This window comes from Coturnix japonica, chromosome 14, assembly GCF_054131305.1.
Source record: "Coturnix japonica strain WE chromosome 14, WE-NBRP24, whole genome shotgun sequence".
Lineage (NCBI taxonomy): Eukaryota > Metazoa > Chordata > Aves > Galliformes > Phasianidae > Coturnix > Coturnix japonica.
This window is the reverse complement of record NC_140676.1, coordinates 13935090-13959998: the sequence shown is the minus strand read 5'-3', so window position 1 is coordinate 13959998 and position 24909 is coordinate 13935090. Positions and strand designations below refer to the sequence as shown.

The window sequence follows — 24909 nt, the reverse complement described above, 5'->3', positions numbered from 1 at the left end:
GTGGAGCCTGCTCTGTTCAGTTACAGTTTAGATATCAGGCATCATATGCTGTTAGCAAGCATCTGTAGAGCAGAAATGTTAAAGAAGAAAATCTGAGGCAAATAAATTCAAATAAGGAAAAAAAAATTACAAGGAAACAGGGAAAAGGGAAGGCTAGAAAGCTCTAAAAACAACAGCAAAGAGTTGCTTTGAGACATCCAGTTAAGCACTCTCTTGAATTTGGAGAACTCTTCTAGCGCTGATCTCTAGATTTCCCAGAATGATCTTCGCAGAATATGTCGTACATGTTACAGGCTGTATTCCATCTTCAGTAGGGTTTACTAGAAGGACTTTCTGCAAGCAGTGAGTGACACATGAACAACAAACATTTTTCATGTGTCTCAGAGGCTGGTGCAAACCATGAGGCAAGGATATGGAGTTCTAATGGGGCCATCTCCTTCTACCCTCCAGCTCACTGCTTGTAACCCAAAGAATGTATGAAGTCCCCATTGTATTCTGCACACATACTGTTTGTGTCTATTTCAAGAGATATAACGTAGTAAATAAATGGTACAATCACAGATAAAGGCTATGGAATATTTCTCAGCATTTGAGTAAAAGGCTACACTATTAACTGGCATGTTCCGTGTTGTAAATAAGTGCTTTGATGCTCAGGAGGAGGACTGTTAAAACTTGACTGATAAACTTACCATAAGCAAATACTGTAGTTTACCTTGAAGGGATAATTTCACTGCACAGTTTATGCCCTATGGAGAATAGGGAATGTCTGCAGCTTTACATTCTGTTACAAGTTTTGCATTTCTTTTGCAAACTGTTACAAGTGTCTCTGCTGTGACTTCCTGCCATCCTGGAGTAGACCTGCCATATACTTTCACTTGATTCTCCAATTCACTTATATCTGTATGCTTTTGCCTTTTCTTTCTTAACTCTATTTAATTAAGGCATGATATATATTTACAGGGATGCATGTTTCCAGCAAGCTATTGTAAAATCCATCACTCTCGGTCAGAGACAGAAGAGCACTTATAGTACAATGCAGTTTCTACGCTCCTTTCCATCTATTGTATAGGACCACCGCAAATAACCCACTAACGTAGATAGACTTCTTATTTAATTCTTGAATCAAGATTTTGAGAAACCATTTCAATAGCATCCAAGGACACATCTAACACTCCTGAGTATCTTCTTTCTCCTCCATGGCGTATGATTAAGTGTTTGTACGTCTTCACAGCAATGATAAGTTAGCACATGATGAATTAACATTTGCACTGCATTTAGGTCTTTCTCAGCTCTTTCAAGTTATGCTGTTATATTGTATTGTGGTCTCTTTGAAGAAATTATTCATTTTTCTTTAGCTACGTTTATAGATACATTTTCTTTAGCTACATTTAGATAATATATTTCTGCCTAATAGAGGAAATCAGTATATTAGTTTTCATTATTGCTCTACTTGAAAAGGTGCTGGGCTTTTTTGGACAGGTTTTGGCTCTTAGCTGGGACCAAGGTACTGCAAGGGCTGTTTCCAGCAGGAAGCATGGGGCATCTGCTGCTGGAAGTAGCGCACTGCTGGCAGTCCCTCGGGACTGTGGGCAAGTTCGACCTGCCACAGATCTCAGTCTTAAAATGGTTAGGAGACAGTGGGATTTTTTCAGTTCAGCAGGTGCGAAGGTACAGGTTGAAACAGGAGAGAAAGCAATGGAAAAGGTTTGTCTTGTGAACAGCTGAGTGTGACTGTGGTGGCTGTGGAGGAATGGGTAGAAGTCTTGCTGGACTTCAGGTTAAGTGAGTACCAAAGCACCAGGTGCTCTTGCTTATTTCCAGTGAGAGCTGGTATAGTTGGCAGAGGCTCAGAAAAGCTGATCAAATGTCTTTGATTTCACCCACCTTCTGGAAGTTGTCCTGCATCTAATTCAGCTGGTAGCATTCAGTGGGAGAAAAATGATCACCTCTTAGAGCAATAGAAGGGGAAGTTATGAGTTCTTGTTGCCATGGTGCCTCCCCTGAGTATTTTGGGAAGCAAACCGCATGATGAGTGAAGAACTGGGTGGTGGTGAGGGACAAAGCTTACCATCTTTAGGTAGATGCTTGCTGTTGCTCTGCAATATAATATGGATCACCACGTGGTCTTGAGTTGGAGTTTGTTTGGTTTTTAAGGTATTTTCTAGAAATTATATTTCAGTAATGATAACCTGTTTAGCCCTTGCTCTTGCAGTGGATGCATATTAATGAAAAGCCTTAGGGTGTGGTGTCCTGCATGTGTTCCAAACAATCATATGGGTAACAGCTACCTAACAGTGTAACCTAACAATGATAGTAATGCAAAGCAAATAACTGTTTCTGATGCAAGCAGAAGATAGACCACTGAGCTTATTAGCCTGTATGCTTTTTTGGATGTTTTTCCCAGGGTGAGGAAACACTCCTTTGAGAGATCATTGCCATTGAGATAAACGTAGGCATTTACAGAGTTAGCCTTGAGATAAGATGTTGAAAGGAACCAGCTTTTCTGGAGGACTGACTAGACTCTTTAAGGCCACATCATACAGCTATACTTGATGCCATTTGCTAAAAGTGTAGTCTTCCTATTATTATTCTTTGTACAGGGTCTGCATCACTGTTCCTTCAGGAAGCCTACATAATTGGATCTTCATTCTATGCTTGTATAAAGGATAAGGGTTTCAAAAATGCCAAAATAATTTAAGTATTAACTTTTCTTTTTTCGAAAATGACAAGCCCTTGGGACTTCCACTGAGATGTAGATGTTTCAGCACTTTTCACTAAATTAATCCCTCAAGTTGTTAGTTATTTTCCAAAATTGCCTCTTCTAGACTAATTTTAATGAGGCTTAGTAAAGAATTATACTTCAGTTGCACATTACTTGTTTGAAGGAAAGGATTTGGCCACAGTTAGTGATTCTATATCTATGCTCTAGAGTAGAGCAACTTCTGGTGACTGAACAGATGTACAGCATTGCTGGAAGTATCAGGACAGGGGAGCACAGTGTAACACTTTTGTTTTTCTTCCTAAGGCACCGTTCTGTCCAAATACTCTGCGTATTTGTATACCTATAATACACGACAGTACCTACAATGTTTCTGCGGACCAGCAAGTTGAGGTTTGAGGATTTTCTGAATTTTTTTTTTCTTCTACCACACTAAGTCTTAGGCCCAGGTGATAGAAAGGGTGAGTCTGTATCACAACCTTAAAAAAAAACCAAAGCTATTCTGGCAGGTTTTAGTACCCTGGAGGAAGCTGAGGAACTATTTTGCTTGTACCTGGCAGCTGAACATGCAAAACGTTTTTTTGTGAGGAGTGAGAGGGAGTGAAAAATGAAGTCTGTCATCTTAAGGCAGGATTGTGCTTCAGATTCTCTTGTTGTTCTTCCTTTACATCCTAGTGACTTCATTTTTATCCATGCTTATGGAGAGTGCCTAGGCAGTCCCTAGGCAAGGAATGCTTGCAGCTAGCTGTTATCTTTAAGGAAGGAAAGCTTTTCTTTCTAGGACTCACAAACTTTGGAGGAACGGTAAAACCAAGAGCAGTTATCTCTAAGAATTTTCTTTCCCACAGGTGATGCATTTCTTTTCATTGTTATGAGTGAATAAAGATAAGTAATCCCTTAAAGCCTCTGACAAGGGCCAGACATAGCAGGAAAAGTAAATGAATAAGTGAGGATACATGTTGCAGAAAAGGCAAGAGATAATGGGCAGGAAATGTCACACATATTTTTATGAGGAAAGTAAGGGATTTGGGAGATTAATGGTTGAGTGTTCAGCATTGACATGAAATATTGCTCTTTCTTTTTCATTCCCTCCCTTAAGAAGATGGGAGTAGGTGGCAAGTATCTCCAGTAGTAATTTTCTAATCTTGTGAAATAAGGAAAATGGATTTTAGATCCTTGATTTTGAGTTTGTAGTTGAATTGGATGTTCTGATGGATGGCTCCTGACTCTGCCACTTCGAATTCATTCTGTCAAGTATTTGCATTCTTCTCTCCATATTCTACTTCCACTCTCAGCACAAGCTAATTTAGGAAATTGCAAAATCGTATACGAAATCCCCTTGTGTAATGCTGCTCAAAAAGACTACAGCAGCAGCAAATCAAATAAGATTCAGAGTCTCAAGTAAATACATACAATTATACATAAATATTTGTATCTAGTTTTAAAGCCTGTGAAAAGAGGCAGTGGGCTGACCTTACCAACTCAGGACTGGATTATGTCATGTGGTAGATATCCATTACTGTCAGTTGTGCATTGGTAAAGAAACAGACTGGAACCAGAAATTGTTCTTACAAGGGATGCTGACATTAATTAGACAGTGTGCGGTACCAATACATGCCTTTCCCCATTACTTGCATTGTTACACAGCTAGAAATTGGAGAATGAAAACATAAGCCACAGTGTTGCAAGCTTTAAGGAATGTTATCTTTTATAGCATGTGCTATTGAGGGTTTGAGACCTGGAGCTGAGATTTTATTCAAGGACCAACTAAAGGCTTTGGCCAGAATCCTGACATTTTTGTAAAACGATGCTCAGCTGGCAGTGCTGTGACAGGCAGGGCAGCAAGCCCATTCACAGCCAAGGCAGTGTGCTGTTGCAGAGGCCCAGGACAGCTGCTGGAGGCACACGAGGGGTATTGCTGGAAATCACCAGCAGTATCTGGAGGAGGGCCAGTGTCTACTGAAATGAAGTGAATAAAGCAGCAAGCCCTGATTGCAGTCAGTCCTGGCTGAAGTTTGTGTTTGTCAAGGCCTTAAATGTATGGAAATATTTCCAGCACACATAAAAGGGCTTTTATAGTGTGTTTTCCTGATATTTACTAGAATATTCAGTTTAGACTGATACTGGCAATGAAGAACCTTAGCAGTCATTCTGGACAGTTTGAGTGCTTTGGAAGTAAGTGGTATCCACAGCATGAGGAGGGAATGCTCTTCAATCTCTGCCAGGTTTCTTTGTCTCTCATGGATCAGAAATGATAGTATTGAATCTCATCCTTATGCAAGCACTGGTTCTCCAAAAGTACAAGTCTATACAACCCCACTGCTTATGACTCAGTGCAGTGAAATTGTACACCAAGCCCATTGTCTAATTGTTTATCCACTCCCTGTTTCTGAAGCTGAGACACTGAATAGAGGCAATTCTTCTAGCTCTGGCTTCATGCCTCATAGCAAGGATGTAATTCCTGCCATTTGCTACAATTTTACTCTTGGCCGAAATCTGAAAGTACAGCATAGTTTTACTCTCTTACGTTTCTTTTTCTCCCTTGGGCCAAACACATTAGGTAGGATCTTATTTGCTGTTGAATTAGCATCAGGTAATTCTTCAGTATGCTGAATTTGGAAGTAGGCTAGTCAGTTGCACTCATGTTACTTACATCTCATGTGTATGTATGAGCTGCACAGTGGAAATTCATTAACTATTAATAACGGCTAAATTGTCAGCTTGGAGCTGCTGCTGTTGTATGAAGCTTTGTAAGAGTGGAGGAACATAAGGAAAGTTCACAAACTTTATTTCAGACTATAGAAACTTGGTTCTTCTGTTCTAGCCACTATAGTACAATGGTGGTTTCAATGAATCCTACCAGTGTAAAAGCCTATTGAGGAGAGAGCATATTAATAGATATTATTTTATTATTTTTGGCCAGAAGATGGTTGAGATTTAAATTGTGGATGGGGTTTGGAAGATGATTCTTCTCCCTAGAAGAAATATAGGTCTATAAATGAAGGAGGAGCTGCTCAGCCCATGGCTTGTTTTTGACACAGTTTTTATTGTGAAAAGCTTGATCTTCTGATAAATCTTATCTATGCTATCTCATGCTCTGGCTTGAACCTTTTATCCAAAGAACCTACATGATATTCAAGTGGGAGCGAGTTCCTGGGGGATAATTTTGTTATGTTATTCCCAGTCAGGAATTTAAAATAAAAATGTTTTAAGGTAGTGTCGCACACTTGCCATGAATGCAGTGTTTCTCGTATATGGTTCATGAATGGCAAAATTGATTGTTTAAAAATGCTTCTCACCTATCTGTTGTCTTATCAAGGTAGGCAATTCTTATGAGGTTGATCACCAGATTGAAATAGAGAAGCCAAACGAAACCCAGCATTTGAAAAGTAAATAGATAAATCATTGCAAGGAGGGAGGAGTCTGTTGATTTCTGTCCCCCCGTCTCTGCAAGCCAGCATCACTTATCTTCCAATGTAGTATCCCAGTGGTTTGGATGGTGGCTGGCAGAAGCCTTAGTGGTTTTTTCAGGGGGAAAAAATAAAATTCCTTGATTTTCATCGGTGTTTACTGGATTGATCTCAGATGCCATCCATTTCTGGCCTGGCCCTTGTATCTACCAGGCTCCTCAACCCAAATATTAGAATAAGCCATCATTTCTGTTTGGCTGTGGTGAGATCATACCCACGTTTTTGGGTTTGACTAACTTTCTGATCCAGCTGAATAAATATTAGTGTGTACTTGGTCAGTGATCAATTTGTGACTGTAAACGTAGTCTGTGTAAAAGCTCTGTAGCTAGTGTGGAGCAAGCAAACTGTAGTGGAGAATGAGTTATACTAATCTGCTTTTTGAAGGAGTAAGCCAGCCCGCGAGATCAGATGCAGCTTTGTTGGTGAAGGAGGCTAGCCAACAGAAGCATAGTAATTCAGCCTCTCCCACCTGCATCTCCTATTACTTGATGGAAACTTGTGCAAAATGAAGAATGCCATCTCTTTGAGTAGGTTTCCTCCTCTTTTTCCTTGCCCCAAATACCCAAGATATTACTCCTTTCTGGAGAAGTAAGTTAAGCTAGTGTTGTTGCCAGTGTCCCCATCGGACAAGCTTGTGGCTAAACCTGAAGAATGAAACTTGTAAATGCACCTAGCAGAGTGTTTGAGAGAGAACATACTTTATTTTGCTGCTCGCCAAGCTTTTTGGAGGGCTGGAAGCTTACAGGGTGAAAGTCGTTACTAAATGTTTGAGCTGCAAGCTCTGTATAGCTTGAAGAAAGTTACTTGAGTACCAGCTGAATCCTCAGGTGACTTTTAATCTTTCTATTTCAGTAATCAGAGACTCGGGCTGTGGGAGGAAGAAACCAGCTGCAGAAACACTTGTTTTTCTGTTCTTGTGGTTTACTCTTCTGGCTTAGGCAATGTTTCATTTCCCAGCATAACTGCTCAACAGTCGTCCTTTCAGAAGTGTCAACACGCGCAAGTACGTGTTTGAGGAATTGCTACTACAACATAAACAATTACCATTTTTTCTTTCGAATTCAGCCACTTGTGTGTTGTAGGTTAAAAAGCCTGCAAAACTTCACTGCGTATTTCATAGAAACTCCCCTGTGTATTCAGACTTGACATTCTTTGTGTGTAAGCAGATATTATACTATCTTAGCCCTTAAGTAGTCTGCTGCTGTGTTGTATTAAGATTAAAGGTGTGTCAATGAATAACTTCCATAGTTTTAAGCCTACAACAGCTTCATCCATTTTTGCCTTCCCTTAAAAACACAATGTTGGGGAGTAGAAATGGAGGTGCTTGTATCCCCACAGGACAAAGGCGTATCTTCATACTTTTATTTAAAAGGAATGTGTAAAGGCAGACTCGAAGCCTGTCTTTGCCTTTCAGGGGCCACCACACTCTGAACTCCATATCACCAGTGCAACGTGGGTGACAGTCACCGTCTCCCCCAACACTGGCTTTTCATTCACATGATGATGAAAGCCAAGTTTGATCTCTTTGGATGAAGTACTGTCTCAGTAAAAAACTGTTGGCAAAAACTGCATTGTCTTAAATGGGGCAAAGGGTTTAATGTGCTTTTTAAAAAACCCTTCACAAGCTTGTTACTGACTGTCTTAGAGATCTCTTCCTGTGACTTTGCTTCCTGGATTCCTTATCTATTTTTAAGCCTCATGCTCTTTCCTGCGCCTATTTTAACTCAGTTACTGTACAGTTTAACCCCTGGGGGACATGGATTTTGTGGGAAAGAAGCCGTGTATTACAAAAAGTAATTTGGTTCAGTGTGCACGTTCCTCCAAAGGTTTCATAGCACAGGACATGTAAAAACCTTAATTAGGATCCCGTTTAGGTTTTATGTATTTGTCAGCAACTATGCTATCACAAAGTATGGAACTCAATGGACTGATTGGGAAATAGTTAGTAAGGGAATCACCTTGTGTCTGTAGTCTCTACCTGTATAAATACAGAACCTGAGTCAATGCCTATGACTTGGGGTTTGTCCACAATTCTGAGGTGTTTTTCTCACAGTACAGATACTGGTTTGGACTTGTTGAAGGGAGTTATTTTTGAGAGCTTTTCCTCAGTAGTATCAGTCTGTGCAGTGTGAAAGCAAACAGTGTTCAGGCCTTGGATCCCTGTAGGTATGCCTTGAGGGTGCCTATGGACTAAACTGTTTGAAGTCATGTTACCTTTTGCCTCACCTTGATTTGCTTTGTCTCAAATCCCAAACAAGGGTAGTCAGTAAAACAAAGAAGTACTGAATAAATCCTCAAGAATCAAAAAGCTGCAAGTAAAACAAAACTATTCTATTTTAAATTTAGCAACTAGGTAATTCTCTGGTGGCTTAACCTCTGTTGTGCAGACTCCTGAAGATATCTCTGAGAGCTGGGATTTAGCCTTCATGGCAAGAATGTCTTACAAGTGTTTTCAGAGACATCTTACTTATGTCTGAGATTGGGTTCAGGATGCAGGTATAAATCCTGTTGATGATGTGGGGTTTCCTGTGTTGCAAACAGCGATCTCTTCCTAGCCCATACCCATTCTGCCATGCAACCACATTACCTGCTTGCAAGTTTTTCTGCCTGTATGTTTCAGGGAGATGGAGGACAAGTGATAGAAGATCCTAAAAGTACCCCGACTTATTGCCTTGTGGGAGCATAGTGAGGAAGGTTCAGTGCTGCACAGCTCCCCTGTGTCTGAACTTTTGCACTGACGTCAGATGAAAAAGACAGTTGCTCATTTTTGTTAACTATTTGTTTTGTCTTTTCAGTCTCATTACTTTTCAGTGTTAAGTAGATGCTCCTTGGAACAACTTGGCACTGCATCAAGTGGTTTGTAGGGTTTTACAGGTAATCAAATGAGTAAATGCATTCTCCATGGTTCTCACGATCTGCATACAAAATTTCCATAGAATACCCTTGGAGGCAACTAAAGGAGTCTTTCTTTACCAATCTAGCCAAGAACCCCATCTGTATAGGTCAGGGAGGAAGAGGTTGGGGGCTGTTACCCAGTAGGTGGGAGGGGCCCAGGTGTACCCCTTGCTCTGTGTAGGCTAACTGCTGTTGTTGCTGGGAGGAATAACTGTTACAAAAGTATACGGATTTGCCAGATACCAAAACAAACAGTGCGTGTTATCTTCCAAAAGTATCTCAGACCAGAGCTGAGGCCTTCTCAGGACCATTTCCAGAGGTGCAGACAGTACCTCTGCCCTTCTGAGGCTTGGCTAGAATGATGACTGTGGTGATGCCAGGCACAAGAACCTATTTCTGAAGGGGACGGGACAAGGAAAAAGTGATGTGTAAACTTCCATGTAAGGAGCAAGTTGTCCCTTGCAGTTCAGAAAAAAAGATTGTCTTGGCTTCCCTGTACGCAGCCTTGCAGTGGTTCAAGTGACATTGTAATTCTAACAGTTTGTGACAGATCCAGACTTAGAGAAGCTGAATAGTGTGTAGTGGCAACTGGTGATTCACAGCCACCTAAAAGCATGTGATATCACCTGTCTCAGTGCTGTCTGAGCAGTGGATGTGCTACTGAGTGAACAGCTTCCAGTGATGATGGTAAGCTACTATTGCAGTGGTCCAAAAGGTTACCTTGATAATTGACTTTCTGCTTGTCAGCCTTCGGTGCTGCTTCCTCTGAGCATAGCACTACACACTTTGCTTTCAGAGCATGTGGGAGCATTTTTAGGCCAGAAGATTTATGGCAGAGTGGTGGTGTTATGTGCAGTATCCTTTGAGGAGAGAGCTGAGAGCCGCAAGTGTATGTGTGGTATATGGGGCTGCATCAAAAGCTGTGGGAAGAGCGGTCCCAAATGTGTCCTGTCTTGTGTTTGTGTGGTTAGGTCTGTACCAGAGACATGTGGATGAGATGTTCCAGCTTCAACATGGTGAATAGTTTAGCCTCCCGGCAGGAGCATTCTGACACAGTGATGTAAGTACAGCCAAGCTGAATGACTTAGGATTCTATTTGTTGTCTTTACATTAACCCAGAAAGTTTTGCCAAGAATGAACCCTGCAGGGTAGTGTCCTGGGACACAAGTAGTGCAGCAGTCCTAGTGCTGCAGTTCTCCTCTAGTCCAACTATGAAATGCAGAATTTAATCTTTTTCTTTTTTCCTGTCTGAGGATTCTCTCTCCTTTTCTGCTAGCAGTCTCCATTCATGTGTGCACGAGTAAGTTTAGGAGGCAAAAATATCATGTTAGCCCAAAGTTGGGAGGTTAGTTTCTCTCTTAGCTTGCTTGAACAAAATTGCTTGTATTGTGTTCTGTCTTGTTTTAGACTTCCTCTCTCAGTAGTCAGCCTATTCACTGCTTTGTTCACCAGGAATACGTAATTGATCTGCATCTAACTTCACACTGTGGACTTTTGGTGCGTTGTTTTCAGCGTGCATGTTGGAAACTTTAGTGATGCATCTGAAAAGTATGTACACAAGTGAATTCAGAAATGAAAAAATCATATTAATTGAATTAGATGTTCCTCTTGAAACATCTCTAAGAAAACAGGGGTGGTCTGAGGCTGGAAAGAATACCAGCTTAACCTTTATGGCATATGTTTACACGCTCTGCACAACCCTGTGTTTTGATGAGGCATTGTTCATAACTTGGCAAAGACCTCCTAAAAAGAATGTTGGCCAGAGTAGGCTGCTTCTTATAATTACAAGGGAAACAACGGGTTTAGATACTTTCAAATGAAGTGTGAGTGGCTCCAAACAGACTCTACTAAATCTCTTCTTTGTAGAGGCCTATACAGATCAATTCCTGCCCTGGCCCCCCAGGGTATCACTCCATACCTGGGCAAAGAAGGTTCACATTCATTCAAAAACTGGATGTAGAGCATTCCAGCTCAGGTGTATGTGCCACCTGGTACAGAAAAGTGAGGAATCAAGGGCACTGGTTCCAGTGCTGGTTGGCTAAATGTTCCGTACTTGTCAGAAAATCACACGTGATGAACAGGGCAGGGTTACCCAACTCTGTGTTCTGCTGTCAGGATATTCTGGCAAGTGCCAGGTGTTTACCTGTTAACTAGAATATATGTGGGATCATGACCCTTCCCACTAGTGAGATTTCAGCTTAGTTAAAGTGTGTGTTTTGTACTCAAAGTTATGTGGTCATATCCTTTTGGTTGTAGCAGAAGCTAAGAGGCACAGGCGGCCTTTATTTGCTTCTAAATTACAGTGAAGATACATGAGAGAGCAAGCTCTTCTCCCAAGCCACGTTCTTCCTGACAAGACCAACACAAAGTCAAATGGAAATTTCTTTGGCCGATGCCATTTCTGGGGCTGATGCCTTCAGGATGCTCAGTGGTGGTCAGGGCTGGATCCTGCTGAGTTTTGCCAGAAGTACTTGTATAGAAAAGGCAACCGGAGAAACTTCTGTTTCTTGGTCTTCAGCGACCTTCACACTTCTGGCAGCATTAATAGGAAAGGGGCTGTGGGCCCCACCGTCGTGTCTGCGGTGGAGTCGTTGCCCTTTTAATCGGGCTCCGCCGTTGTCCTCGTGTGCCCCGCTCGGCCCGGCCCGCAGCCGCCAGCGCTCTATTAATAGCGGGCTGCGGGCGGGGCGCCCCTGACACGCGATGCGCGGCTCCGCGTCGGGCTGTGCGCCCAGCCCCGGCCCCTCCTCGCGGTGGGCGGTGGCCCCGCGTGGGTTGTGGGGCCGGGTAAGGCCTGTGTGAGTGTGTGAGCCCTGGCACCGCACCGCCACCTGCTCCCGCGGCGATGGCGGTCCCCAGTTCTGTGTAGTGAATGGGAGACGTGCGAGAACGCCGACGTGTGTTCTGGCAGCGGGCTGCCCACGCGCTGAGCGGAGGGGAAAGGAATGGAGAGCTTTCCTTCCACTGAGGGCGATCATTTACCACGCACAAACCGTACTTTGTGAAAGCAGTGAAAAGCCTTTGTCTCCCTGGACGGGCATGTAACAGCGTGACACACTTGCGTGTCCCTGGAATCAAGGGGAAAAGAGGGGCCGTGATGCATGAGAAATAGGAATCGCCTGTGCTGGATGAGAGCCATCAGCTCGAGGATCCTGCGTGAGCCTCGCCAGAGAAAGACATTGCAGAGGAAGGGCATGTGCAACTCCCCTTTACTTGACTTCCTCTAGAAGCCCTGGAGCGTCTATTTCAGCCCTTAGCCTGTTCCCCAGAACTTGAATTGATGTCTGTTTGCTTTTTGTTTCCGTACAAGGAGAAATACTCCCGTTAGTCATTACAAAATTACTTTCTTTGTTTCAAGTCTGTTACAGTGTGGCAACGACCCCTCTCCCCCAAGTGGTTTTCAGGTTGCCTGTCTCCTAAGCAGTTCTCGGAGCTGCTGTGTTTAAGGGGCCTGTGGAGAGCGTGTCCGTATCTGATGTATTTGATTTTGCTTCTCTCCTACAGTTTTCATTTGAGCAGCAGCAAAGTGCTTCCTCCATGTCCCCCAGTTTCCCCCTTCCTGCACCCTGCAGCATGGCTGCATGCGCTCTGCCACCCAGCTGCTCACAGCACAGCAGCTATCTCTGATCAGCAACAGCCCGGGGGAATGACGTACATTGAAAATAGGGCCTGTTGTTTTATAGCCCATGCCAACAAAGCCATGTTACAGCAAACAAACGTGAGTCACTGGAGTTGGGAGTGTCCTTGAGACATTCCACCTACAACTTGACTAGGTATTAGTGGATTTTCTTGCTTCTCATAAGAAATGCTGTGTAGATCCATTGCTACCATCTCCCAGCTCCTTTAATGTATAACAAATCAGCCAGTGGCTGGAAGAGTTTACCTTGTCTGAGGGGGTGTCTGAGGTGAGGAGAGCAAAAGTAATCTCTTAAGTGCAGAGGAACGCCCTCACCACTTTAAACCGCAGTGTTAGAACAGGAGTCTCGAGTGTGCATTAGTAATGCTTTTGCCCTTTGCTCTTTGGAGGGGTGATTTGCTCTGCAAATACTTTATGAATCTCACGAGGCTGTGGCATTATGTTATTCTTCAGAGGGGTCCTCTAGTAAATATCCATTGTATTATGCCACAACATATGAAATAACCATGGACAAGCGGTATCTTGTGACAGAATTTGTTCTGATAAATAAAGGTCTCTCAAGCCACACATGTGTAAAAGATCTATGTTGTTTGAAACTGGTGAGAGGGTTAAGTGCCTCTTATGCCTTTAAATGAACAGGGTAAATGAGGAAGTCATGAAAAGACAGCCTTGTTTGAATATACGTGTTTTGGAGAATCGTCTTTTCTATGAATGGTTAGCAAATTGAACTCATCTGAACCTAATAAAATCTAGGTTTATGTGTCCACAGACCTTTATTTGCTGTGCAGTATCATCCACTGTACAGAGACTAATATCTCAGGAGGCTGCCAGAGAGGATTTCTCTGCTAATATCTTGAAGCACAGGAGTTATGGTCTGAAGTTTGTTGTCTGTCTGTTGCAAAGCTGAAATACGAAATTATGGCCCTGACTGTAAAAAGGAGTTTAGCTGCTTATGTCAGCCTCAGGTTACAGTGAGAATATCTGTGGTCCATGGTTGTTAGATCTGCCAGCTCTTTACATACCCCAATTCTGCCTTTGAGTTCAGCAGTATGTTTTACCTAGGCACTCTAAGTATCATTCCATGGGAGGCTGCTGAAGAGGACACATCTTCTGTTTTCCTATGCTTTTTGCTCGCTATTTACAGTACGTTGTTCTTTAGGGCTTATTGCAGCTGTCTCTTGGTGCCACGCTGCAGGGGAAGTTTGGGAGACTTCCTGCACAGTCACAACTTTCTGTCTGACAGGCAGAACTCTGGCCTCAGGTTTGTCTGCTCTCACTTTTTGTTCTTGGACTCATTTTGTATTCTTTGCTTTTGGTTCATTTGACTTTTCATGATGTGAAAAACATTGATGTGTCACTTAAACAATCTAAAGGCATCGTCACTCAGACTTTTCTCTTGTATTGATACTTAATCAACCAAGTGGCCCCACTGAATTTGATGGGAGCATGCGTAAAATCATTTGTGTTGATCAGATGCGTTTTTCACTTCAAATATTTACTGTTCATTTTACGTTCGTGTTGCATTTAAAGTTTATGATGCAGAAGATTTAGGGACTGTAAAATTTCTTCATAGGTATGCAGAGTTTGGTTTGTTTGCTTTTGTTTTTAAAGAAAAGCATAAGGAGAAGTTCATAGATGAGAGAAAGCTACTGAGATTGACATTTCACTGGTTAGAGGAAGAGATCCATGTGTCCTTTCACTTTTAATCCCAGCCTGGAGATAGTTCAATGTCTGTCTTAAGCTGCTTTTTCAAACGTGCCTATTTCCATAGGTGGGAATATGTTGTAATTCTCTGTCAGCATTTAACCTGTTTTGCATCGGTTAGATTGTAGTTTGCATAGGCTAAATACGCTTTGCAAAGTAGATACATACATTTTTCTCATAACCTTTTTCTTTTATAAAGCTAATTACATAAGTTTTGAAAGCTTGGCTTCATCCTGTGGGTTGTTTTTTGTTTTTAGTGTAGCTGAGACAGTAATTGGATTGGGTCACATCTGTGATCAAGTGGTTTTGCAACCATATGATCTTACCTTGACTTGAAGTGTGCTATTTCATCTGTGGGCTGTTTAATTTTCTCAATGCTGCTGTAATTAAATGAAGTGGACGTTACGTGCATTGAAATAATAGTGAGAAACAGAGTAATAGAATGTTGTCAATTATGCAGGTTTTAAGTCATGAACAGATGTGCCTGACATTCATCATTGTGTTCAACAATACAGCTATAAGACATGCTGATAATAGGTGTACATGTGAGTGTTGCTGAAGCTCCTTTTTCATACTTAGTGTAATGTCTATTCTTTATTTAGATCCAGTTGTAGTCTGTATTCATCTTTCACTTCTGCTAAGGTAAATTGGGATTAATTTTTCTTGAGGTAAGATCTTATATAGATCTTATATTTTTCTTGAAAGGACTTGTGACATTTTCAGTGGGTAAGAAACAAGTAACCAAGTAGTGCAAAAGTGGAGAATTAGGCTTGCAGGCTGTGACAAAATAGTTTTCACATTTGAGCTTGTATAGTTTAAGGTTTGGTAAGGAGCTTTGTAAATAACAGGGTTGTTTAGGAAAAATACGAGCAATTTTGTTGACACTTTTAAGAAAAATAAATGATGAAAGTGAATGTGAAAGCCACAAAATATCTACTTACACACATTTTGAATTACCTATTAAATATGTTCAGCTTTCTGTTCTTGGTGTAAAGATGTAAAAATGATGTTTAGTTTTCTCTGGGCACTTGCACATTCACAACTCAACAGATAATAAATTATCTTTTAATCTAAAAAATAATCTAGAGCAATCTATTCCTTAAAGGAAATGATGATACATACTATTGACTCATTTAACAGGAGAATTGCGGTGGGGAAGATGATGATTTTACCAAGGTCTAAAATGGCTTCGTAGCAGTACTGATGCTGTAGGTTAGTGTGTCTTGGACAACCGGTCATATAGGTTTTAATAAAACTTATAACTTATTCCCTTCCCCCCTTCCTGGCCATTTTGTTGTTGTTGGGGTTGTTTTGTTTTGTTATTGTTGCTGTTGTTTTTTATTTTTTTATTTGTTTGTTTTTGCCAAAGGCCTGGGTGGAAATGCAATCGGACAGAACCTGGCAGAGTTTTATGAAGGTCTGGTCTCATCACTCTGGTGTCTCTTGCAATGAAACGAGTTGCTTTAGTCCATGTTGTGGTGAGGAAACTAGCACGTTACACCAATAATCCAGGTCAGAACTATTCAATAATAACTTTCAAAGTAAGTGTGTTTATTTGCATTTGGGAATATAGGGTTGGGAACTGTTCTCTGAAAGTGTCTTGGGCAATATTCCATTGACACAAAGCAGCATTAGATGCAAGGAATCCTGTATTTTCCTAGGCTGACTGGAGTTTGGCCTGCAGAAAAGAAATTTTACTCATTTCTGTACTTAGAGAGTAGGAACAAAAGTGCTCAAAGTGTTAAGAGGTTTTTTAGTTAGTGATCTTTCCTGATAGTATGGCAGTTTAACTACAGTTATTTAGAATTTTATTTTTTATTATTTTTTACTTTAATTCTTAAAGTGGTGACACTTAATGCACTGCTTGTCTGTCTTCTGTGGATCCCCCCAGCAAGTCTTGGCTAGCTTTACCAATGAGACAGTGTCTGAAAATAAGTTAAGTGGGGTAATGGGTTGGGTTAGACCCAGTAACTGTCAAAGTGAGAGACTGTATCATGAGTTTGTGCATCATCATGCAAAAGAATGAGTATAAATCCATAGAAAACTGACTGCCTTATATCCTGTGCTCATAGAACTTACTGATTGGTTTAAAAGCTGTGTAATGGCAGTCACATGGACAGCAGTGCCCGCTCAAACTTATTCAGTGCTGAAAGAACTCTTCTACAATGGAAATAGTTTTTTCTTGTGGAGCGTGGAGTACCTTTAAAATATTCCTAGAAAAGCAACTTTTTGTATTTTTAAGTTAAAATGTAATCCTGACTGCTGGCCTAATTGCTCTGAGTGAATCGAACAGAAACTGCAGGTAGTGATGACTCATGCAGTCAGTATCAAGGCACACGGGCAGAGCTCTGTGTTGCCAGCCCTTGATAACTGGGTAGTATCTGTAAGTCTTGGAAAGTTCCTATACAAAAGGTTTGTCCTGCAGCACTGCTGGGCTTTTGGTAATGTGCTTTTTGTTAGAGTATGTGAGCAGTCTGTTACACTGAACCTGTCTCTCTGCTGTAATCTATTATATTCATCTTGTATATGTGAGTTATGTTTTGGTCTCTGAACTTTAAAAGAAATTTATAATGTGGCATATGCAACCTTAAAGGATGTGGTCAGGATGAGATTCCCTACTCACATCAAGACTATAATACACCTTAGCTCCCAATGGAGTTGTTAAAATCTTCTTGCTCCTTTAGAAGACAAATGTCACGTGAATGGATATTTTCAGTGCTACTTAAGCTCCCAGAAATTCAGGTGGTGTTTTGTGAGTTTTTCAGTATTGTAAATCTCTCAAATCTTTAGCAAAGCAAATGTGAATTAGGTACATAGTAACATTTTCTGAAGCACTCTTTACACTGTGAAGCATCTGTTCAGAAAGTTCTTCAACAAATCCAGCTCCAGTTCTCAATTCATGTGTCTTGGAAGTTTGATGTCCTCTTTGGCAGGAATGGACTGTAAAGAGTCAGTAACTGGCATCTGACTTGAGTCTTCAGTCCATTCTATAGAACTGATGGAAAGAAGCTTAACAACGTTGTCCTTAAAGCTTACACTGCAACTGATTACTCTGTAAAATGTCTAGGACTTCAGGAGAGTTGGATCAGTGATCCTTGTGGGTCCCTTCTAACTCAGGGTATTCTGTGATTCTGTGACTTAATTATCACTCAGCACTATTTTGTATTTTATTGTATGTTTGTGCACAATGAGTGGTCTGCGCTGCTTGTTTTTTGTTGGAAATTTGCTCGTGTGTTTCGATGTGAACTGTGGAGCACTCCTATGCTGAAGAGATGTGTTTGTCCTCTCTACAGGCCCTTCTTGTCTGTGGTATTCAGATTACATTTTCTAAGATACTACCATGGGAAGAAAACTGCCCTCTTCCCTCGCTTACTCTTCAAAACCTGGAAAAAGTATTCTATTGTTTGTTCAAGGTAACAGCTGTCATCAATGATTAAATAGGTGGTGATTATTAACAATTGTGTTTAACAGCACAGGCTAAATTCTAACAATTTGAAAGTGAAATCAGAGCTTTGTCAGGTCTCATGCTGTCCCACTGCTGACCACCAAAGATTTGTTAAGCATTCTTTGTTGGGATGTTTGAGAAGCCTTTGGTGAGCAGAATATGAATTAAACCTCAGGATGATCCCTTGAAGGTCCACACTGGGACCAGAGATTTCTCTTGCTCCTGGTTGAAATGGCTTCTATTTTATCCGAGGCTGAGGAGTGCAGGTTTGGATGTTACTCTGACCATGTACCAAGATTGCTGAGAAGCCTGCAAGCCTTTAAGCAGCATGGCATGGAAAGATAAAGCACAAAATGGAAGTGTGTATGAAGGGAATGCACCCAGTGTTTTGTGTTCCAGGAGCAGCCTCAGTAAAGACTGGAATTTCACTTCTCATCTGATAACATTCCACAAGGACATCTTGCATTCCTGCCTTCCCCTTGTGAGAGATTTCTTTTGGCTTATTATTATTCTGCCTTGACTATCAAGTAGCTGCTGGAGTGCCAACATCAGAAAAGATTAGCTTGGTTGCCTTTTGTCTAGTTCATAATTTGGATTCCCTGGGTTTCATTACTGTCATGTATTTTCTCTCTTATTGCCATTGTTAGCGATGTAAATGCTTAGGTATTATTGTTCTAAATCAAGACCAGAAATGTCACCAGGTACATGAGTATTTCTTTAAGCTTCCCTCTACTATCTCCCTTCCCCCCAGCCCCTTCAAACACACCCCAGTTTGTACAGTACAAGGCCAATAGAAAGGCAGGAAAAAGGAGAGGTGGTGAGTCATGTTAATTTCTTAACGGCACAATTAAAACACAAAGCCCCACCTTAGCAGGAACAATGATCTTGGTCTGTACACCTGCTGTACAGTGTTTCTGTGTTTATTCCAGATTTTTAGTTCTGAATATAGGTGTGGAAGGTAGGCTTCTGTTTCAGGAATTTGAATTAAGGAAATGTTGCTTTTGGAGCCGAGACATCAGAGTGAGATCAGGAGAACCAGATCTAGCACACTGTAGTCATCTGTTCATTTCTGGGTTACAAGCTCTTTGTATAGAGATGCAGAAGTCTGTTTCCTTCATGTCTGTGGTTCTGCCAGCATTGATAATGGCCCATTTGAACTCCAATTGATGGTTTTGTAGCTAATATGAAACAGGGGGAATCCTTCAAAACCCTTCAAATGAGGGTGCCTTTTTTCCCTTCTCACTCCATTTTTAGTAATTCCAGTAGTAATCACTGTATTTTTTCTATTATTATTATTACAATAGCTTCTGCTTAGCACTACTGAATAAAGGTGTCAGCTTGGGAATCCAACTGCTAGTATTTTCTTTATTTCTCTCTATTATAAGTATCATCCTGCCTTTTAGTTGGTAGTCATGTATTTTAGAAAATCAGGTTTGGTCATACAGTGACAGCTGTAAGAAGCAGAGCAAAACACATGCAGTCTAACAGGGATGATGATGGTTTCCCCATCTTTTCTGCTTTTCTGATTCTAGACAGCTTCCAGGATGTAGACAGCATCTCATGTGTGACAAGTCATCAGTGTTGTGCCCCATGTCCTGTTCCTGGCACACCTCTTAGACCTGAACTGTCCCTGGGATCCTGGGAAATTGACAGCATGTTGCTCTCAATGTGACTTCAGGATTTTCAGGCCCCCTTATCTTGGGTAAATGTGCTAAGGTATGGGTGAGAATCTTTCTTCATAACTTTAATTAGTTCCTAACATAGATTAAACCCTCTGGGATGTCAAAAGAGATGCTCTGAGGAGATCTGAAAACTAATTAATGTGTAGGACTTGGAGCTATTTTTTCCTCTTTGCTTTATTCTCTTAATATTGAGCACAGTTACAAACAGCACAGTATGCTGGAGGGAATGAAGACAAGTACTGCCACATACATCCCACGTGACTTGTTTGCAATGCTGAACTGTACTCAGGACAGAAGGTAAAATTGCTCTGCAGTGGTGGCATACAGGTCACTGGAAGGGATCTTCCAGGGAGGAAGAGGAGCAAGTAAAGCATTTACTGTGTTTCCGTTTCTTGTGTCACCTCAGTACAGTAGGAACCACTCTATTGCTGTTCAAATTCAATGTCAGATAACTCTTGAAGCTTTGTGAAAAGGACAAAGTCATTGCCCAGGTCCAGCAGAACTCTTGCAACATCTCAGGGTGGGCACTTGGAATCTGTCCCTTAGGAAGAACCTTTCCAGGAGGTCACCATATATTTTATTTCTATTGTTTCTTAGAAAAGATAATAGCTCTCTGCCAGTGTATCTGTCAGCCTGGGCTGTAACAGAGGCCACACTGGAGGTGTTAGGGACTCTACATACTCTGATAGCCTTATGCTTGGAACACCCAGATCCTGTGCAGGCCGCAGCTTGGTCTGTTTACAGCAGATAGGAGCCAAGCCATTCCTGCACGTGAGGAACAAGGTGACCTAAAAATGCTTTCCTACACAAACTAAAGAGCAAAGCACAAAGCAGTACAGCCAGTCTGTGGAGTAGCTGGGTACAAGGTAGACCTGGGTTTCAGAAATAAGTTCACATGGTTATGCCAGTACAGTTTTCTCATAGATACACCCTTGACTTAGGTACCGCCTGTTTCCTTCTCCAACTGTTTTCAAATGCAGTGAAGCATCTGCTCTCCCTTCTGGTAAGGAGAAAGAATAGCTGGGGGGAGGGCAGGGTTGCTGGTATAGGAAGAAGATGGGATCATTCTGAATGCTTTACTGGGAATTGGCAGATGCTCTGGGAAACGTTTGAGGACTTAGGGATGTTTAGCCTGAATTAATCTGAATTACCTTTTAGTCCAGCATCCTGAGCAGTGCCTGAACACTGCTTGGATCTGTGAGCGCTAACTGGAAAAAGCAACGAAGATCATGTTTTAAAATATATATATATATATATATTTTAGTAGAGCCTTGTTAAAAGTAAAGCCTCGATCAAAATCTTGAATTCCTTAGCTTAGTTCTACTTCAACGTTATTTAATGCTCGTTTTGGGTACTACTTATAATAGCAATGAAGCAGGCATCTTTTATGGTAGCTATAGATCTACTTACACATTTTCCAGGAGCTATTGTAATAATATTATACTTCTATGGGTCTCTTATTACCAACTTTAAGTCTATTGAGATACTGATGATGTTGTGATTTTGGCTTAAGCAGTTTTCTTTGTCTCAGGGCCCCTTAAAGGGATAGTGGAGATGGCCCAAACAAGAATTCTGGCTGTTTTGTTGGACAGGGGACCTATTCTCAAAAATATTTACCTGCTTTCCTCATTTGTAATGGTCTAGATTTTGCTACATCGGTTACTCTTAAAATGCTGACAGCCTTACAACATACAGTATAGATGAGTATACAAAAACTGTGCTTCAACTGCTAAGAACAAAAAGTGTTACTGAGTCAAATAATGTAGTTGGGTGACCATGCAGTACATGTTCTTGCTCTGGACCCTCCAGTTGTTAGTATAATTGCACTATGGCAGTTGCTGGCTAGGAGCATGACCTAGTAGATCAAAGAGGGGGATGAGATTCAACAGTGTGAAGAGAAGAGCTACAGTCAGACCTGTACAGGGAAATAGAAATTAATCTTTTTGGGTCACATTATCTGTTTGAACCTGTCATACAGTCTTAATTCTACTTGAGTCAGGGAGGGGGATTTTTCTCTATCTTCTTTCTTAAGGCTCATATCTCCCATTTGCAGAGGTTCACTTTAAAGGCCAATGTTGCAGCAGGATTTTTTTTTTGTTTTATTTATACACACACACACACACACACATATATATATCAGTATATGATCTTTAATAAAGGCAGTGTGGAAGACCATTTTAGGTGTTATTACCATTGCTTTGGAACATATTGTGCTATTAACCAGCATCCTATGTAAGTGATCAGTGTAGCTAGGATACAGCCAGGGAAATAGTATTTGCAGAGAAAGTGCTGCTTCATCTTTAATGATGGAAGGATCCCCTGAAAGTTCAGTTTATTAATCCTCTTCTCCCATAATATTTTTTCTTCGAGTCTTGGTCTGGGGTGCTAACAAAAAGCATTCTGATTTTGAAAATGTATTTAAGTGGCTGTCAGATTGATCTAAATGAAATGCAGTTGCTTTTAGCTGAAGATAGATCCATGGCTTTTCAGTTTGACATCTCAAGCAGGGAACTGATAACCCTGCTAAACTGACTTTAGTCAGGAAAATAAAAAACGCTTTAAGTAGAGAGCCTTCTTCCATTTTCCATGTATGCTTCTGTCCTCTGTGCTTCTGTGAAGAAGAGTTAAACTAAATACTGAAATGCAATCTGAAGTAGGAGAGTAGAGAAGATACTTTGTATTTTGCTCTGTCGAAAACAAGCGGTGGTGGAATATTTGATTTGCATGAGATAATCTATTATCAGCTAGTTTCTTAGTACTGTTAAGTAAATAGTGATACAGTCTAACTACTCCACCTAATCCTCTTTCCCTTACATCTAGGCCAAACAAGTGTCTGGCTGGCTCCACCTGCTGGACCCTGATGATGTGAACGATACAGTGAAGCTTGACCCGACTCAGAAGGAAGAAACATGTCGAAAACTGAAGCACTCCATGTGTCACGGGGACAGTGAGAAAAGAGACAGGAACATCCATCCCCGGAAGGCTGAAGTGTAAAGACTAATGGTTTGTTTGGAGTTAAATTAATCACAGCTTTTCTAGTTGTTTTAGGACACGGAGAACAACCCAAACCAATTAAATTTACAAGGACACACAAATCTATATAATGTTGGCTTTTACTTTGGCATGTGCTGGTGTACAGGAAATGAGACTTTGAAGATTGTATTTATCAGACTGAGATAAATTAAGTTAATGAATTATACATAAAACTCTACATGGTTTCCCAGATAGAGAAACAAAAGGGTTGCTTTTGAAGTAGCAGACTATGAAGGATAATTTCAGACTTCTAGAACATGTGTTATTCACGCATTCCAGGCAACAACTCAGTGGCTGATGACTAAGGCACACCTGCTGGACTTTGAGGACTTCCTTCAACTGTCTTATCACCCTTATTAAAGTTCTTCTGCCCCTTAAATTCATCTCTTTTTCACAGAAAGATAGAAAAAATATTACTTATAATGCAGGTTCTTATTAGGCACTCTGTGTTACACAGATTACTTTCTTTAAGTAGTCACATACCTACAGTTAAGAATGTGATTTTCTGGCTAAGGTGCTCGATACATTTAAGAAAGTTCATGTTTTTAACAAAGTCATTGTGAGACATCTTTTTAGGGGAAAAGAAACAAAGAAGGGAAGTGTGTTTCATGGGAATGGTGGTACTTCCCACTGAAAAGGGCTTTTGCTGTTGTTGTGACACAGCTGTCTCTATATCTGAGAGTGCTTCAGTGTTCTAAAACCAGACAGGCCAAATTGAGAAGCCATGGAAACAGTGACTAAGATGAGAAAATATTTGCTTTCCTTGCTCTCTGTTCTGCCATGGTTGCACAAATTCCTGGAATAACTGGAAAGAAACTCCTAGAAAATTTCATTGTGATTCCAAGATTATCCACAACTGAAGTATATTCTTTAATGAAACCGTAGGGAATACAGATATCAAGAAAATGTGTGAAGATTAACCTCAATACATAGAATTGCTGCACAGTCTAGTAGTCATAACTTCTAAGAGTTTAGTGCTGTGGACTAACTGAAGGTAGTTAATTGCACATTATAGGATTTACTGTAGGGATGTCTCATGATCTTTTAATTTTATGGAAGATGTAGTAACACCAGATTTCTCCAGTTAAAGAGAAGTGTTTATTTGCCTGCAGTCTGTGATGCAATTATGTCTAGCTGCAATATTTTAATTATGATTTCCATTTGTAATCAAATATTACAAAAGCACCAGAGAGGGACTAAGATCTCATTACATATAAATAACCATCTGTTAGAACCGTAAACCAGGAAGTGGAATTAGAAACCTATCAGTCTATTACAAAGAGATGAGGGGTAGAAATTGGAGAACTGTGAAGGCTTGGACCAACTGGCAGCATTATGATACCCAAACAGGTTGTTAGGTGCAGAAATGTGAAGCACTGTATACAATCAGTTCAAGAAATTGTTTTGTGGGTGTTTGAAGTTATAGTGAAGTTTGACATGGAATGAAAAACTTTATATGTACCTGCTCTCCAGAACTAGATTCCTGGGGAACTCATGTCACGTTGTAGTTTTATGACTTTGAGAAAGTGATTTGTTGTTCAAACAGGTGAGAAACTGTTTTGAGAGATGCTAAGCACAGGCCAAAGGGAATAGGCAGACAGACAGACAACTGCAACTCCCAAAAGGAAAAGGCAAAGCTCAGGTGAGCCCATATTAGTTAACCTTATCTGATACCAAATGTCTCAAGATAGTTTGTTTAAATAACGTATTTCAGCATAGCAAACATATAAGTAAACCCATTTAAATATGTGTCAAAATATATTTAAAATAGCTCATAACCCTTGCAGAAACTCAAATGACTTTGTTGCAGAAGTATCATTAAATTCCACATCTGTGCTCAAATGCTCAAGGCTTGGGAAATGCCTTGCTGAATAATGACATTTTTAGCTGTTTAACCAGAGTTTATTGTGATTACATTTATGTTGCTATATATTTGTTTCTTTTCCATCTAGCAAGAAACACAAACCAAAATACATCCAACTGATACCATTGTTCTGGTTCCTGAAGCAGATGGAAGTTACAGATGTTGACCCCTCTTAGTATTCATGCTGCCGTTTAGTAATCAGCCTGGTTCTAAGTTAAGTGATTAGGAAAGATTTACTGGCCTACCCCCAAAATCTAAAAACAAGCATGAGTATGCTCTTTTTTTGACATGGCTTGACCTTCTCTTTTTATAATTGCTGCCATATGAGAGTTAGTATCAGCCTTCTCTAATCTGCTGCCATTGATTCTTTGAATGACAAACTGTGACATGTGAGTGCAAAGAGAGCATGACGTTACTGCACGTTAGCCAGTGCTAGAAAAGTAAAGCACAGCTATCTGTT

The 24909-nt window shown here is 40.8% G+C and overlaps 1 protein-coding gene across 2 annotated transcripts in view; it reads left to right on the top strand.

The window, feature by feature from the left end:
• The first annotated feature begins 22419 nt into the window (after window positions 1-22419).
• TRPM1 (transient receptor potential cation channel subfamily M member 1) overlaps window positions 22420-24909 on the top strand; it is a 91264-nt gene continuing 88774 nt past the window's right edge. For both annotated transcript variants that reach the window (XM_085515726.1, XM_085515728.1), the window contains exons 1-2: window positions 22420-22555; window positions 24132-24227. The gene's annotated coding sequence lies outside the window, so the exon portion shown is untranslated. The remainder of the gene's footprint in view (window positions 22556-24131; window positions 24228-24909) is intronic.